Source organism: Neomonachus schauinslandi, chromosome 16, assembly GCF_002201575.2.
Source record: "Neomonachus schauinslandi chromosome 16, ASM220157v2, whole genome shotgun sequence".
NCBI lineage: Eukaryota > Metazoa > Chordata > Mammalia > Carnivora > Phocidae > Neomonachus > Neomonachus schauinslandi.
Window position 1 is genome coordinate 15,493,729 of NC_058418.1, and position 16,639 is coordinate 15,510,367.

General features: G+C 37.1%; 2 protein-coding genes and 1 pseudogene across 2 annotated transcripts in view; 2 read left to right on the top strand and 1 right to left on the bottom strand.

Moving 5' to 3' along the window:
* Positions 1-16,639, bottom strand: part of LOC110590109 (zinc finger protein 14 homolog) — a 525,303-nt gene that overhangs the window by 461,790 nt on the left and 46,874 nt on the right. The window lies entirely within an intron of this gene.
* Positions 1-16,639, top strand: part of LOC110590101 (zinc finger protein 382) — a 382,742-nt gene that overhangs the window by 239,370 nt on the left and 126,733 nt on the right. The window lies entirely within an intron of this gene.
* Positions 12,194-12,294, top strand: LOC123323354 (annotated as a pseudogene).

Below are 16,639 nucleotides of genomic sequence, written 5' to 3' on the forward strand. Positions count from 1 at the left end.
CAACGTTTTGAGGAACCTCCATACTTTTTTTCAGAGTGGCTGCACCAGCTTGCATTCCCACCAACAGTGTAGGAGGGTTCCCCTTTTTCCGCATCCTCGCCAACATCTGTCGTTTCCTGACTTGTTAATTTTAGCCATTCTGACTGGTGTGAGGTGGTATCTCACTGAGGTTTTGATTTGTATTTCCCTGATGCCCAGTGATGTTGAAAACTTTTTCATGTGTCTGTTGGCCATTTAGATGTCTTCTTTGCAGAAATGTCTGTTCATGTCTTCTGCCTATTTCTTGATTGGATTATTTGTTCTTTGGGTGTTGAGTTTGATAAGTTCTTTATAGATTATGGATGCTAGCCCTTTATCTGATATGTCATTTGCAAATATCTTCTCCCATTCTGTCGGTTGTCTTTTGGTTTTGTTGACTGTTTCCTTTGCTGTGCAAAAGCTTTTTATCTTGATGAAGTCCCAATAGTTCATTTTTGCCCTTGCTTCCCTTGCCTTTGACGATGTGTCTAGGAAGAAGTTGCTGAGGCTGAGGTCGAAGAGGTTGCTCCTCTTCGACCTCAGGATTTTGATGTTCTTCTCAAGGAATTTGATGGACTCCTGTCTCACATTTAGGTCTTTCATCCATTTTGAGTCTATTTTTGTGTGTGGTGTAAGGAAATGGTCCAGTTTCATTCTTTTGCATGTGGCTGTCCAGTTTTCCCAACACCATTTGTTGAAGAGACTATCTTTTTTCTATTGGACATTCTTTCCTGCTTTGTCGAAGATTAGTTGACCATAGAGTTGAGGGTCCATTTCTGGGCTCTCTATTCTGTTCCATTGATCTATGTGTCTGTTTTTGTGCCAGTACCATACTGTCTTGATGGTGACAGCCTTGTAATAGAGCTTGAAGTCCGGAATTGTGATGCCGCCAGCTTTGCTTTTCTTTTTCAACATTCCTCTGGCTATTTGGGGTCTTTTCTGGTTCCATACAAATTTTAGGATTATTTGTTCCATTTCTTCGAAAAAACTTGATGGTATTATGATAGGGATTGCATTAAATGTGTAGATTGCTCTAGGTAGCATTGACATCTTCACAGTATTTGTTCTTCCAATCCATGAACATGGGACGTTTTTCCATTTCTTTGTGTCTTCCTCAATTTCTTTCATGAGTATTCTATAGTTTTCTGAGTACAGATTCTTTGCCTCTTTGGTTAGATTTATTCCTAGGTATCTTATGGTTTTGGGTGCAATTGTAAATGGGATTGACTCCTTAATTTCTCTTTCTTTTGTCTTGTTGTTGGTGTATAGGAATGCCACTGATTTCTGTGCATTGATTTTAAAGATTTATTTATTTATTTATTTGAAAGAGAGAGAGCTAGTGAGCAGGAACACAAGCAGGGGGAATGGGAGAGGGAGAAGCAGCCTTCCCACTGAGCAAGAAGCCTGATGCGGGGCTTGATCCCAGGACCCTTGGACCATGACGTGAGCCAAAGGCAGACGCTTAATGACTGAGCCACCCAGGCGCCCCTCTGTGCATTGATTTTATATCCTGCCACTTTACTGAATTCCTGTATGAGTTCTAGCAGTTTTGGGGTGGAGTCTTTTGGGTTTTCCACATAAAGTATCATATCATCTGCAAAGAGTGAGAGTTTGACTTCTTTCCTGATTCAGATGCCTTTTATTTCTTTTTATTGTCTGATTGCTGTGGCTAGGACGTCTAATACTATGTTGAATAGCAGTGGTGATAGTGGAAATCCCTGCCATGTTCCTGACCTTAGGGGAAAAGCTCTCAGTTTTTCCCCACTGAGAATGATATTCGCTGTGTGTTTTTTGTAGATGGCTTTTATGATATTGAGGTATGTACCCTCTATCCCTACACTGCGAAGAGTTTTAATCAAGAAAGGATGCTGTACTTTGTCAAATGCTTTTTCTGCATCTATTGAGAGGATTATATGGTTCTTGTTCTTTCTTTTATTAATGTATTGTATCACACTGATTGATTTATGGATGTTGAACCAACCTTGCAGCCCAGGGATAAATCCCACTTGGCCTTGGTGAATAATCCTTTTAATGTACTGTTGGATCCTATTGGCTAGTATTTTGGTGAGAATTTTTGCATCCATGTTCATCAGGGATATTGGTCTGTAATTCTCCTTTTTGATGGGGTCTTTGTTTGGTTTTGGGATCAAGGTAGTGGGGGCCTCATAAAACGAGTTAGGAAGTTTTCCTTCCATTTCTATTTTTTGGAGCAGTTTCAGGAGAATAGGTATTAATTCTTCTTTAAATGTTTGGTAGAATTCCCCTGGGAAGCCATCTGGCCCTGGGCTTTTGTTTGTTGGGAGATTTTTGATGACTGCTTCAATTTCCTTAGTGGTTATAGGTCTGTTCAGGTTTTCTATTTCTTCCTGGTTCAGTTTTGGTAGTTGATACATCTCTAGGAATGCTTCCATTTCTTCTAGATTATCTAATTTGCTGGCATATAGTTGCTCATAATATGTTCTTATAATTGTTTGTATTTCTTTGGTGTTAGGTGTGATCTCTCCTCTTTCATTCAGGATTTTATTTATTTGGGTTGTTTTTTCTTTTTGTAAGTCTGGCCAGGGGTTTATCAATCTTGTTAATTCTTTCAAAGAACCAGCTCCTAGTTTTGTTGATCTGTTCTACTGTTCTTTTGGTTTCTATTTCATTGATTTCTGCTCTTCTCCTGCTGGGTTTAGGCTTTATTTGCTGTTCTTTCTCCAGCTCCTTTAGGTGTAGGGTTAGCTTGTGTATTGAGACCTTTCTTGTTTCTTGAGAAAGGTTTGTATTGCTATATACTTTCCTCTTAGGACTGCCTTTGCTGCATCCCAAAGATTTTGAACAGTTGTGTTTTCATTTTCATTTGTTTCCATGAATTTTTAAAATTTTCCTTTAATTTCCTGGTTGACCCATTCATTCTTTAGTGGGATGCTCTTTAGCTTCCATGTATTTGAGTTCTTTCCTACTTTCCTCTTGTGATTGAGTTCTAGTTTAAAAGCACTGTGGTCCGAAAATATGCAGGGAATGATCCCAATCTTTTGGTACCGATTGAGACCTGATTTATGACCTAAGATGTGATCTATTCTGGAGAATGTTCCATGGGCACTAGAGAAGAATGTGTATTCCGTTGCTTTGGGATGGAATGTTCTGAATATGTCTGTGAAGTCCACTTGGTCCAGTGTGTCATTTAAACTCTTTATTTCTTTGTTGATCTGTTGCTTAGATGATCTGTCCATTTCAGTGAGGGGGGTGTTAAAATCCCCTACTATTATTGTATTGTTGTTGATGTGTTTCTTTGCTTTTGTTATTAATTAGCTTATATAATTGGCTGCTCCCATATTAGGGGCATAGATATTTACAGTTGTTAGATCTTCTTGTTGGATAGACCCTTTAAGTATGATATAGTGTCCTTCCTCATCTCTTATTATAGTCTTTGTTTTAAAATCTAATTTGTCTGATATAAGGATTGCCACCCCAGCTTTGTTTTGGTGTCCATTAGCATGGCAAATGGTTTTCCACCCCCTCACTTTCAATCTGGAGGTGTCTTTGGGTCTAAAATGAGTCTCTTGCAGACAGCATATCGATGGGTCTTGTTTTTTTTATCCAATCTGATAGCCTGTGTCTTTTGATTGGGGCATTTAGCCCATTTACATTCAGGGTAACTATTGAAAGATAGGAATTTAGTGCCATTGTATTGCCTGTAAGGTGACTGTTACTGTATATTGTCTGTGTTCCTGTCTGGTTTGTGTTACTTCTAGGCTCTCTCTTTGCTTAGAGGACCCCTTTCAATATTTCTTGTAGGGCTGGTTTTGTGTTTGTAGATTCCTTTAGTTTTTGTTTGTCCTGGAAGGTTTTTATCTCTCCTTCTATTTTCAATGACAGACTAGCTGGATATAGTATTCTTGGCTGCATATTTTTCTCATTTAGTGCTCTAAATATATCATGCCAGTCCTTTCTGGCCTGCCAGGTCTCTGTGGATAGGTCTGTTGCCAATCTAAAGTTTCTACCATTGTAGGTTATAGATCTCTTGTCCTGAGCTGCTTTCAGGATTTTCTCTTTGTCTATGAGACACGTAAATTTTACTATTAGATGTCAGGGTGTTGACCTATTTTTATTGATTTTGAGGGGGGTTCTCTTTGCCTCCTGGATTTTGATGCCTGTTTCCTTCCCCATTTTAGGAGAGTTTTCTGCTATAATTCGCTCCAATATACCTTCTGCCCCTCTCTCTCTTTCTTCTTCTTCTGGGATCCCAATTATTCTAATATTGTTTCGTCTTATGGTATCACTTAACTCTCGAATTCTGCCCTCATGATCCAGTAGTTGTTTATCTCTCTTTTTCTCAGCTTCTTTATTTTCCATCATTTGGTCTTCTATATCACTAATACTCTCTTCTGCCTCATTTATCCTAGCAGTTAGAGCCTCCATTTTTGATTGCACCTCATTAATAGCCTTTTTTATTTCCACTTGGTTAGATTTTAGTTCTTTTTTTTTCTCCAGAAAGGGTTTCTTTATTATCTTACATGCCTTTTTTAAGCCCAACTAGTACCTTTATAATCGTCATTCTGAACTCTAGTTCCGACATCTTACTAATGTCTGTATTGATTAGGTCCCTGGCAGTTGGTACTGTATCTTGTTCTTTTTTTTGAGGTGATTTTTTCTGTCTTGTCATTTTGTCCAGAGCAGAATAGATGAATGAGAGAAGAAAATGGTAACAGGGTAACAGCGACCCCAGAAAAATATACGCTAAACAAATCAGAAGAGACCTGAAACCAGGGGAAAAGAAAGAGAAAGAAAGAAAAAAAAAAAGGAAAAGAAAAAGATTAAAAAAAAAGAGAGAGAGAATATGATCAAATATGATCAGGCTGGTGAATAGATCAGTGCCACACACTAGATTTTGGGCATATTTTGGTCTGTTAGAGGAAACTGCCTCCCAAAATTTTAAAGAGAGAAAAGCTTATATATGTACAAAAATAAGGCTAAATATGATGAAGGACTGGAATATGACTATAAAGATGAAAATTATAAAAGATTTTATAAAAGGAATTGATAAGAAGTTGGTTGAAAAAAGAAAGAAGAGGAATTAAAAAAAAAAAAAAAGGGAGAGAATGTGATCAGGCAGGAGACTAGAACAAAGCCATATACCAGAGATTTAGGGTATATTTTGGTCTGTTAGAAGAAACTGTATCCCAAAATTTTAAAGAGAGAACAACTTATATATATATACCAAAAATAAGGTTAACTACTCTAAAGGGATAGAATATGACTCTAAAAATGAAAAATAAAAAAGATTTTTAAAAAAGGGATTGATAAGATGTTGGTTGAAAAGGGGAAAAAGAAAAATTCAAAAAAAAAAAAAGAAAACGAAAAAAGGAAATTAAAAAAATTAATTTTGAAAGACTAAAGAATCAGGGAGGAAAAAGCCATGAATTCTATCTGCTGTATTCCCCTAGAGCTGGCATTCTGCTGTTCTCATTGATCGGTAAACTTGGTCTTGGCTGGCTGTTCTTGCTGATCTTCTGGGGGAGGTGCCTGTTGCCGTGGTTCCCAAATGTCTTTGCCGGAGGCGGAATTGCTCCGCCCTTGCCGGTCTGGGCTAAGTAATCTGGTGGGGTTTGCTCTCGGGAGCTTTTGTTCCCTGCAAGCTTTCCGTACAGCTTTGGAGGCCGAGAGTGAAAATGGTGGCCTCCTAATCTCCACCCCAGAGGAGCCGAGAACTCGGGGCTCTGCTCCTCAGTGCGCCCCCAGATAAAAGCAGTCAATCACTCCCGTCTCCCCAGTCTTCAGCAGCACTCCGTGCTCACCCGGCCTGTGACCAAGTGTTTCTATCTCTGGCACATGACCCCATTTGGAGTCTCCAAACCCAGCAGATCCCTGTGGTGTGCTCCCGTGCCACTCCCCCCAGGGGAGGAAGGGGAATCTCCCCAGATCTGCCACTTGTTGAGTCCCTGCTGGAGGAGCAGTGGCCCGACAGTGCCGTGGATCACAGTTTATGGCAACCCCGAGCTGAGAGCCTGCTCCTCGGCTCCATCTCTGCAGCCGGCTTCCCCGCTCCGATACCTGGGAGCTCTGCCTCACTCAGGCACCCCTGGTCTTTCTGTGACCCCGAGGGTCCTGAGACCACACTGTCCCAGTGAGGGTTCCCCCCGCCCCCGCCCCGGTTAGCCACTAGAGCGACATCCCTCAGCGGAGCCGACTTCTAAAAGTTCCAATTTTGTGCTCTGCATCTCTGTCACTTGCTGGTAGCCGGCTGATGGAGGCCCCCTCCCCTGCCATCTATCTTCCTGAATATCGCCTTGGATTCACTTCTCCAAACGTCCTACCTTCCAGAAAGTGGTCGCTTTTCTGTTCAGAGAGTCGCTGCTATTCTTTTCTTTGATCTCCTGTTGAGTTCGTAGGTGTTCAGAATGGTTTGATCCCTATCTAGCTGAGTTCCTGGGACCAGATGAAATTTAGGTCTCCTACTCCTTCGCCATCTTGCTCCTCCCCCCTTATTTTATTTTATTTTAAAGATCTTATTTATTTATTTGAGAGAGCAGGAGAGAGAGACAGAACACAAGGTGGGAAAGGAGGGTCAGAGGGAGAAACAGACTCCCCCAACTGATCAGGGACCCTGAGCAGGGCTTGATCCTGGGACTCCAGGATCATGACCTGAGCCAAAGGCAGATGCTTAACTGACTGAGCCACCCAGGCATCCCCAATTCAATCATTTTTAGTAAATTTATAAGAGTTGTGTAACCATTACCATAATTGGATTGTAAAATGTTTTTATCATCCCAAAAAGATCTGTGTGCTGTTTGCAGTCAGTCCTTGCTCACACTCTCACTCAGGCAGTACGTGAAGTGCATTGTATATGTGTAGATTTCCCTTTTCTAGAAATGTGATAGATATGAAATAATGTAATGTATAGTCTTTTGTTTGGTTTCTTTTCCTTAGCATAATGTTTTTGAGGTAAATCTTTGTTGTATTACTGATCAGTAGTTCCTTTTTATTCCTAAATTATATTCCATTATATAGTTCTGCCCCATGTTGTTTATCCATTCCCCAGTTAATAAATATTTGGACAGTTTTCATTGTTGGGGCTGTTACGATTAATGCAACTATGATGATTCACATGCAAATCCTTCTGTGGATATTTTCATTTCAACTGGAGAAATACATAGTGGAACTGATGGTTTGTGTGCTAGGTTTATATTTAATAGTTCAAGAAACTGCCAAACTGTTTTCCAAAGTAATTATAACATTTTACATTTTCACCAACAATGTAGGACTGTTGCATTTTCTGTACATCCTTATCAAAACTTGGTATTGTCAGTTGCTTTCATTATACCCATTATTGGGGGTGTATAGTGTTGTTTTACTGTGGTTTTAGTTTGTCCTTGACTAAAGATGTTACAGCATATTTTCATGTGCTTACCAGTTGTTAACATATTTTCTTTGTTAAAATATTCAACTTTTGCAAATTTTTATAACTGGTTGTTTGTCTTCCTAGTATTGAGTACTAAATTGTGAGAGTTTTTTATATGTTTGATAGAAGTCCTTTATCAGATATATAATTTGTAAATATTTTCTCCCAGTGTAGTTATTTTGGAGTGTATTTGGAATGTCTTTTCTTTTTCTTAAAAATGTCTTTTGCGTAGCAAGGTTTTTAAATTATAATGAAATACAATTTGTGAATTTTTTTAATTTAGTGTTTGTTTCTGATGTCAAACTAAGAAATTTTTACTCAACCCCAAGTCACAAATATTTTGTCCTGTGTTTCCTTAGAGGATTTCTATTGTTTTAGCCTGTATACTTTTGTATATGATCCATTTTAATTAACTTTTACATATGGTGTGAGGCATGGATCTTAGTTCTTTTTCTTTTTGCATGTGGTTGTCTAAATGTATCAGTACAATTTCTTGAAAAGACTAGACTTTTCTCATTGAGTTATTGGCACCTTTGTCAAGAATTAGTTTACCATAGGGGCACCTGGGTGGCTCAGTCGTTAAGCACCTGCCTTCGGCTCAGGTCATGATCCCAGGATCCTGGGATGGAGTCCTGCATCGGGCTCCCTGCTCCACAGGAAGCCTGCTTCTCTCTCTCCCACTCCCCCTGCTTGTGTTCCCTCTTTTGCTGTATCTCTCTCTTGTCAAATACATAAAATCTTTAAAAAAAAAGAATTAGTTTACCATAAATATAAGGGTTTCTTTTTGAACTTTCTATTTCATTGAGATATGTATGGCTATCCTTATGCCAATACCAGACTGTCTGGATTACCATAGTTTATAAATTTTGAAATCTTGTAGTGTAGGTTCTCTATTATCTTTCAAAGGTGCTTGGCTATTAGAGGTTCTTTATATTTCCCCATAAAATTTAGGATTGTTTTGTCATTTTCTACAAGAAAGCCTGCTGGGATTTTACTAGGAATTTTTGTTGAATATGTAGACCAATTTGGGGGAGAAATGCCTTCTTAACAATATTGAGTCTACTATCTCTCCATTTATTTACATCTTTATTTTCTCTCACGGTCCTTTTTTAGTTTTTATTGTACAGGTTTTATACTATTTTTTGAAGATTTTATTTGAGAGAGAGAGAAAGAGTACAATAGTGGGATGAAGGGGCAGAAGGAGAAGCAGACTCCCCACTGAGCAGGGAACCTCATGTGGGGCTCTATCCCAGGACCCTGAGATCATGACCTGAGCCGAAGGCAGACGCCTAACCGACTGAACCACCCAGGTGCCTTATACTGTGTTGTTAAATTTATTTCTAGGTGTATTGTTTTTCATTCTGTTGTAAATCAAAGTGTTTTATTAGTGTTTTCATTTTCATTCTGCATATAGTGTATAGAAATATAATTGACTTTTGTGTATTAGCTGTATCAGTGACCTTCCCAAACCTGCTTATTAGTTTTATAATATATAGTCTTATAATATTTTGTAAGTCACTTTGTGTTTTCTGCATCCAGTTGTCAGATTTTTTCTTCAAAGATCAAATGAACGATCTCAGGACTGTGGCCATGTGCTATCTTTTGCAAGTACAGTTGAACCTTGAACAAAATGTTTTAACCTGCATGGGTACCCTTATATTCCTTTTTTACCCCCAATAAATACAGTACAGTACTGTAAATTTATTTTCTCTTATGATTTTCTTAATATTTTCTTTTGTCTAGCTTACTTTATTGTAAGAATACAGTATATAATACATATAACATACCAAACGTGTTAATCAACTGTTTGTTATCAGTATGTCTTCCAGTCAACAGTAGGTGATTAGTAGTTTAGTTTGGGGGGAGTCAGTAGTTACACACAGCTTTTCGACTGCAGGAGTCAGCACCACTACCCCCCTGTTGTTCAACTCTGACATGAAAGCATTTATTGGCAATATTACATAAATGAATGGGCAGGGGTGTGAATCAGTAGTACTCTATTTACAAATTTACGTGCTCTTTGTATTTTATAGGCAAACTGCAGGCTGTAGTTCTCTAATCCCTGTTTTATATACATAGTTATGTCATTTGCAAATAAACACCATTTGTGTATGTGTGTTTCAGTTTATAATCCTTTCGTATCTTGTTGTCTTTTAACATCAGATCGAAAATACTGTAAAAGATAAATGAATATTGTAGCATCAAAAATCTTTGTCTTATTCCTTATCTTAGGGATAAAGAATTCAATATTTCACTGTTAAGAATAATGTTAACTGTAGAATCTTTTGTAAATGCTCTTTATCATGATAAGGAAGTTCTAATCTTCCATTGTTGAGCATTTTTTAAAAATCTTTAATGTTTGTCAAGTGCTTTTTTATCATTCATGATAAAACATCATCATGAGATTTTTGTCCTTTATTCTTTTAATAAGGTATATTGTATTAATTGGCTTTTAGCTGTAAACCAATCTTACATTCTTGGGATAAATACCTTTGGTCATGTTTTATAATCTTTTTTATTAGTTGCTGAATTTGGTTTGGAAATTTTTTAAAGTAAACTCTATCCTGACCTGGGGCTTGCACTCATGACACCAAGGTCAAGAGTCACATGCTTCACTGACTGAGCCAGCCAGGTGCCCCTGGTTTGCTTTTTTTTTTAGTGACCTCTGTGTCCAACATGGAGCTGGAATTCACTCATGACCCTGAGATCAAGGGTTGCACACTCTACTGACTAAGCCAGCCAGGCTCTCCTGGTTTGCTTTTTTTTTTTTTTTTTTTAAAGATTCGTACCTCTATGTTCATGGGTATTTTGGTCTGTAACTTTTATGATGTCTTTTTCTAGTTTTAATATTGGGGCAATATTGGCTTCATTGAATGAATTGAGAAGTATTCCCCCCTTTCTTTTTTTCTTTTTTTTTTTTTAAAGATTTTATTTATTTATTTGACAGAGAGAGACACAGCGAGAGAGGGAACACAAGCAGGGGGAGGGGGAGAGGGAGAAGCAGGCTCCCCGCAGAGCAGGGAGCCCGATGCGGGGCTCGATCCCAGGACCCTGGGATCACGACCTGAGCCGAAGGCAGTCGCTTAACCAACTGAGCCACCCAGGCGCCCTCCCTCCTTTATTTTCTGAAGGAGTTTCTGAAGGATTGGTATTATTAAAACAAACAAACAAAAAACATCTCACCAAAGAAGCCATGTAGGCCTAGGCTTTTCTTTTAGGGAATTTTTTTTTTTTTAACTCTATTTCTAAGACTGCCCATTTTCATCGTGGCTTCAGTATTTTCTTTTATGCATCTGGATTTTGAATAACATTTAGAACAATTTCTTTTATGCATCTGGATTTTGAGTAACATTTAGAACAATTTCTTTTTACTCAGCATACCAGTCAGTTCTCAAACATTTCCATTGCTCCCCCTCCATCCACTCACTACTCTCTCTAATGACTTTTTTTTTTTTAAAGATTTTATTTATTTATTCATGAGAGACAGAGACAGAGACAGAGACAGAGGCAGAGGGAGAAGCAGGCTCCCCGCTCTGCGGGGAGCCCAATGCGGGACTCGATCCCAGGACCCTGAGATCATGACCTGAGCCGAAGGCAGACGCTTAACCAACTGAGCCACCCAGGCGTCCCTCTAGTGACTCTTTTGTCTCCCCCTCCAAGCAATGTAAGTGTTCTGAATACATCTTCTAAAAAATTAAGGAAACATGACCCCTCCCTCCAGGGAATACAATTTTCCAGTATCTGACTCTAAAGAAATGGAGATCTATGTTTTCCCTGATACAGAATTCAAAATACTGGCAAGGAGGTTGAGTAAGCTGCAAGAAAATACAGATAGAGAATGCAATGAAATTAATAAAATGATATGCAGACAAAATGACACTTCAGTGAGTCAGAATAAAAAACGAAACAGAAATACTGGAACCTAAGAAGACAATTAAGTAATGAAAAGTGAAATACAGAGCATCAGCAGTAGACTTGATCAACCAAAAGAGAGAAACTGTGAACTTGAAGACAGGCCATTTCACTATTTAGTTAGAGAAGAACAAAGAAAAAAATTAAAATGGTTAAGAAAGCCTATATGAATTAAGGGAGACCATGAAGAAAAGCAATTTATACATTGTGGAGTCCTGGAAGGAGAAGAGATGGAGAAAGGGACAGAAAGCTTATTTAGAGAAATAATGACTGAGAACTTCCCAAATCTGAGGAACAATTTGGACAATCAAGTTTAGGAAGTTCATAGGTCCCTAGATGTAACCCAAAGAGAGCTTCTCCAAGATGCATTATAATAAAACTATCTAATAAAGGCAAAATTTTAAAGCAGGAAGACAAAAAGTCCTCATCTACAAGGAAACACACATGATGCTATCAATGGATTTAACCTTGCAGGCCAGGAAAGAGTGGGTGTATATATTCTAATGCTGAAAGAAATAAGCTGCCAACTAAAAATATGTTATCCAGCCAAGCTTTGCTTCAGAAATGGAAGAGAGAGACTTTCCCCGATGAACAAAAAGCTACCACTTCACCTGCTTTACAAGAAATGCTAGAAGGAGTTACTTAAGCTTAAATAAAATGACACTAATTAATAACATGAAAAAATATGAAAATATAAAACACATTAGTAAAGGTACTTATATACTCAAATTCTGTTACTTGAATACTGTAATATGTAACCATTTGTTTTTAGTATAACAGTTAAAGGACAAGAGTATTAAAAATAAGCCTAGCTACAATCATTTGTTATTGTATACACATTAAAAAATGGCAAATGGTGACATGAAAAATGAAATGTGTGTGCTCACTTCGGCAGCACATATACTTAAAAATTGGCATGATACAGAGAAGATTAGCATGGCCCTGTGCAAAGGATGACATGAAAAATGAAATGTATGCATGGGGATAAAAGAGTAGAGTTTGTATGCATTCTAAATTGATTTATCAGTGTAAAATAGACTATTGTATCTGTAAGATGGTTTATATAAATCTTGTGGTAACCAAACAGCAAAATCAATAGTAGATACAGAAAAGATAAAGAGAAGGGAGTCAAAGCATGGTACTACAGATAATCATCAATTCACAAGGAAGATAGCCAAAGAGGAAGAAAGGAACAAGTGCACTACAAAACAGCCAGAAAACATGGCAATAATAAGACCTTAACTATCAATAAATTGGCAATAATAAGACCTTAACTATCAATAATTATTTAAATGTAAGTGGATTAAATTCTCAAATTGAAGGCATAACGTTGCTGAAAGATTGTAAGAATAAGACCTAATTATGTGCTGCTTATAGGAGACTCACTTCAGTATTAAGGACATACATAGGATAAAAGTGAAGGAATGGAAAAAGATGTTCCATACAAATGAAAACCAAAATATAAGGCGACTGTACTTCTATCAGACAAAATATACTTTAAGTAAAAAGCTTTAACGAGAAGAAGGTCAGTTCATCAAGAGGCATAACAATTGTAAATATATATGTGTTCAACATTGGAGCATCTCAGTATATTAAAAGAATAGCAGATATGAAGGGAGAAATAGATGGAAATACAACAATAGTAATGGACTTCATTACCTCTCTTTCAACATTGGATAGATCATCCAGATAGAAAATCATCAAGGAAACACTGAACTTGAACTATCCTTTAGATGAAGTGGACCCCCTTATAATTTATTAATCAACATTGATATTAATTGAGGCTCATAATTTACATTTGGAATCACTCTTTGTGTTGTATAGTTGTATGAGTTTATAAAATGCATAATGTCATGTGTCATATAGCATCATGTTACACCATTACAACATCACACAGTAATTTTACTGCCCTAAAGATCCCCTGTGCTCCAACTATTCATCTCTCCCTCCTATTCCATGGCATCCATTGATAATTTCGTTGTCTTTATAGTTTTGTTTTTACAAAATGTCATATAGTTGGAATCATACAGTATGTAGCCTCTTCAGAGTAGCTTTTTAAAAAATTGACCCAGGATTTGTTTTAATCAGGTATGGTAAGACAGACACAGAGATGACTGTCAGGAAGGGAGACATTTTTATACTTACTGGAGGTACAGCATGCAACATAGGCTTACATGGGGAAGCACCAGCGTCTGTTTTGAGGTAGAAAGAACAAGGAAAAAACATGGGCAAGAGACTTTACTGTGATTTCTGCAGAAAGGAATGGGTGGGATAGGGTAAGCAGGCTTAGGATTGATTAGTTTGAACAATTTCAGAAGGCTTTGTGACAAAATGCTGTCCCTAGTTGCTAGTATATGGCTCTGGGGTGATTAGGGCAACGGAATAGTGGCCCAGTAAAGAAAGTTTAAGTTTGTGCTCTGGTTGGTTAGTTTGCATGTGAAGGGCATACTCCCAGGTAAATTTTTACTATCTGTAAGGAATTAGCTACCCTAGGAGACACAGGTAGCCACGGAGACACACACTCTCCAGAGTAAGGAAGTCTACGGGTATGAAAAAATCAGAAATACAGAAAGTAAAAAGGTATTTATTTCATTCACTACACAATATGCATTTAAGTTTCCTCCATGTTTTTGTGGCTTAGTAGCTTAATTTTTTAAAGATCACTGTAAATAATCCACTGTATAGATGTATAGCAGTTTGTTTTCACCTCTTAAAAACCTTTTAAGGACCTCTTGGTTGTTTACAGTTTGAGAAAATTAAGAATATGCTATGAACATCCAAGTGTGGAGTCTTGTGGACATAAGTTTTCTACTTGTTTGGGTAAATATCTAGGAGAAAGATTGCTAGTTCATATGGTAAGAGTAAGTTTAACTCTATAAAAAACTGTCAAATTATCTTCCAAGGTGGTTGATCCATTTTCTGTTCCTACCAGCAATGAATAAGTGTTCTTGTTTCTAGACATCTTTGTCAGCATTTTGGATTTTAGCCATTCAGATAGGTGTATAGTGGTATCTCATTATTTTAATATGCAATTTCCTAATTGCTATAGGATGTTAAGCATCTTTGCATAAGCTTATTTGCTATCTGTATATCTTCTGTGAGGTGTCTGTTCAAATCTTTTCTGTTTTTTAACTGGATTGTTTGCTTTCTACTGTTAGGTTTTAAGAGTTCTTTGTATATTTTAGATTCAAGTCATTTATCATGTATGTGTTTTCCAAATAATTTTCTCCTAGTCTGTGGCTAGGCTTTTTATTCTCTTAAGAGTGTTTTTAATGACATCTGACTTAACAGGTTTTATTTTTCATGGATCATGCTTTTGGTTTCTTAAGATATCATTCCCAAGCCCGAAGTTACCTAGATTTTCTTCTGTTTTATCTTCTAGAAGTCTTTTAGTTTTGCATTGTACATTTAGGTTTGTGATGAATTTTGAATTTTTTTTTTAAAGATTTTATTTATTTATTCATGAGAGACAGAGAGAGAGGCAGAGGGAGAAGCAGGCTCCCAAGGAGCAGGGAGCCCGATGCGGGACTTGATCCCAGGACCCTGAGATCATGACCTGAGCCGAAGGCAGACGCTTAACCATCTGAGCCACCCAGGCGCCCCGAATTTTGAATTTTTTAAAAAAGTTTAAAGCCTGTCCCTAGATTCATTTTCTTAATGTGGATATCCAGTTGTTCCACCTGCATTTGTTGAATGACACCTTTCTTCACTGAATTGTATTTGTTCTTTTGTAAAAGATCAGTTGGCTGTATTTGTGTGGATCTATTTCTGAGCATTTTATTCTGTTTCATTGATCTGTCTATTCTTTTGACAGTACACAGAGTCTTGATTACTGTATCCTTGTAGTAAATCTTGAAGTCAGAGAGTGTTAAGTGCTCCAACTTCTTTATCTTCAGTGTTGTGTGGATTTATTTTGGGTCATTTGCCTTTCCATATGAACTTCAGAATCCGTCAACATCTACAAAATAACATGCTGAGATTTTGATTGATATAGTAATGATTCTGTAGCTCAAGGTTGGAATAACTGTCATCCTAACAATACTGAGTGTTCCTGTCTATGAATTTGGAATATTTCTCCATTTATTTAGTTCTTTGATTTCTTTCATCAGTTTTTTTAGTTCTGTTATACATTTTTTTAGACTTATTCCTTAGTACTTTTTAATGTGCTAAATGTTTATGCATTTTTAATTTTAATTTTATATTGTTCATTGCTGGTATGTAGGAAAGAACTTGACATTTTTATGTTAACTTTGTAGCTTGCAAGCTTGGCTATGCTCACATTAGTTCCAGGAGTTCTTTGTTGTTGATTCTTTTGGAGTTTTGCATAGTCAACCATGTCATCTGCAAACAAAGATGGTTTTATTTCTTCCTTTTTAATCTGTGTACCTTTTAGTTATTTTTCTTGACTTGCTCCATTAGCTAGGACTTCCAGCACAATATTGAAAATAGTGGTGATGGGTTTTGGTAGATGTTCTTATCAAGTTGAATAAGTTCCCTTCTATTCTTAATTTGCCGTGAGATTTTTAATCATAAATGGGTATTACTCTTTTTAAAAAAATGCTTTTTCTGCATCTATTGACATGATAATATGATTTTTCTTCTTTAGCCTGTTGATGTGTAATGGATTACATTACTTTGCAATGTTGAGATAGCTTTGCATGCATAGGATAAATCTCGATTGTGTTGTATGATTCTTTTATACATTGTTATATTTGATATTATGTTTGTTGAGGATGTTTGCTTTTATGTTCTGAGAGATACTACTATGTAATTTCCTTTCTTATAATGTATGTGATTTTGGTAGTAAGGTATTGCTGGCCTCATAAAATGAGTTAGGAACACTTTCCTTTTACCCTATTTTCTGAAAGATACTGTAGAGAATTAGTATCATTTCCTATTTAAATGTTTGGTAGAATTCACCAAGTGAAACCATCTGTGCCTGATGCTTTCTGTTTTAGAAGGTTATTAGGGATTCAGTTTCTTTAACAGGTATGTGCATAGATTATCTTTCTTTTTGTGTGTATTTTGCTAATTTTGACCTTTCAGGATTTTGTTTAATCTAAGTTATCTAATTTGCTTTCATACAGTTGTTCATAGCATTTCCTTATAATACTTCTAATTTCTATGATGTCAGTAGTCAGGTACTTTTTCATGATGGATTTTTGTAATCTGAACTTTTTCCTTTTTTTTAAATTTTTTTTTTAAGATTTTATTTATTTATTTATTTGACAGAGTGAGCGCACAAGCAGGGGGAGCAGCAGGCAGAGGGAGAGGGAGAAGCAGGCTTCCCACAGAGCAGGGAGCCTGATGCGGGGCTCGATCCCA